The sequence below is a fragment of the Otolemur garnettii genome, unplaced genomic scaffold (assembly GCF_000181295.1).
Source record: "Otolemur garnettii isolate 467f Iridium unplaced genomic scaffold, OtoGar3 scaffold00142, whole genome shotgun sequence".
Lineage (NCBI taxonomy): Eukaryota > Metazoa > Chordata > Mammalia > Primates > Galagidae > Otolemur > Otolemur garnettii.
In genome coordinates, this window is record NW_003852537.1 from 1,754,988 (window position 1) to 1,757,047 (window position 2,060).

The window sequence follows — 2,060 nt, forward strand, 5'->3', positions numbered from 1 at the left end:
GTTGTTTGGCGGGCCCAGGCTGGATTCAAACCCGCCACCTTAGGTGTATGTGGCTGGCGCCTTAGCCACTTGAGCCACAGGCACCGAGCCCTGTTTCATTTTTTAAAATGCCAGTCACAACCTACTAAAATTGAGTTTTACAAACCAATAATGGGCTATGGTCCTCATTTTGAAAAACTGTTCAAGGCCATACTTCCCTTTTCTGGATTGAACTGGTGGTGTATTAGTTTCCTGTTGCTACTATAAAAAAAAATGACCACAAACTTCATGGCTTAAAACAACAGAGTTTATTTTCTTACAGTTTTAGAGGTCAGAAGTCCAGTCAGTCTCAGTAGGCTAAACTGGCTCAGGCAGTGTTGGCTCATTCCACAGCCTCCAGGGGAGAATTCTTTCCCTTGTTTTGTCCAGCTTCTGAAGGCTGTGCACTCTTCAGCTCATGGCTCTGCAGCACTTCAATCTGTGATCCCCTTGTAGTAGCTTCTGACTCCGACCCTCCTGCTTCCCTCTTACAGGATCCTTGTGATTATGCTGATCCCACCCAGATAATCCAGAATAATCACCCATCTCAAGATCTGCAATTTAATCTCGTTTGTAAAATCTACATATTCTGGGAAGTAGGACAAGCACATCCTCTGGCGAGAGGGCATTTTTCTACCTACCACCCCTAGGTATGGCAGAACTTTTTCTTTTTTTTTTTGGCCTGGGCTGGGTTTGAACCCGCCACCTCTGGCATATGGGGCCGGTGCCCTACTCCTTTGAGCCACAGGGGCCACCCCAGCAGAACTTTTCTAATTCAACTACCCAAAGGACTGTAACAAACTGGTCAACATACAGAGGTTTGTGTAAGGAACTAGGCTTATTACTGTATAGACAAGTATGTGTGGTACATGTCCTATGAAAATTAGGTCAATTTAAGGAAATGGTTGAGGGTAGGGAAGTGGTCAAATATGAAGGTTCTACTGTATTTAAATCTCACACACACAGCTTAAGTAACATATACTTTATACACTGCTCTGGACCATCCCATGTAGGGTAGCTTTCTCTCCTCAGCTACACTGCAGGCACTCAGGAAATCCTGGGCCTTCACATTGTTGTCTCCAGAGTCAGGGGCACATATAATCTCAGGCCACTGGGGGCCCAGAAAGGACACTATGGCAAACAGGGATGAGGCAAGCCATTAGGCCAGCACCCCTGGCACTAGGATTCTTTTGGAAAGAAATCTTCCCATGAGTCACTAAAAAGGCAAAATTAATCTTTTGAGAATATCATGCTGTCCTTTGAGAAGCACTGGTTACCAGTATCCTAGAATAGAGCTGTGTTACACTTGCTCTTCTGGTTATCCTGTGCAGTGAGATCAAGAATACTGAAGGCTACTCTGTATTTATTTTGCTTTTTATTTATATTTGTACCTCCTTAAAATTCTCAGCCTTGGAATGCCAAAACTTCACACCTACTTATGATGAAAATAACTCAAGTTGGGTACAATAATCTCTGAACCAAGATGCTACCTCCTTCCACCTATCTGGCCTTTGCACACTCCCTGGCAGCATGGTCCTCTGCGGGTGCACTGTTGGCAGTGGGCTATCCTGCTATGGGCACAGGGGTCTTCCAGAGTAGTCTTCCATTTGGGCTTGGCTGCTTATTGGAGTTGGGTTTCTGTTGCTCAGATGCAAAATGAGGACATAATACAATAGTTCGCAGAGTACTGTAATGTTGAGATAACATTCAATAAATGGTCCCTCCACAATAAATGGTTCTTTTTGGTTAAAGGTTGAATAGGATGATACAATTTAAGAAACAAAGAATCTAAGATTTTACTCTAAAAATGAACTAATCTAATAAGGAATTTACTCCTATTTTTTTACTAAAAATGGAAGTATGGAAATATTATTAGGAAACAAATCCAAAACCATATTCAGTATTTTAATTTAATTTTCTACTGGACAAATTTACATATCTTCCTCACCCTTTCCTTTAAGTTAGTGTGACAGTTCTTCATAATAAACTACTTAAAGAGAAGCTTTGGTCAAGAATGGAATGAAATAGCAAAAAAAAAAAAA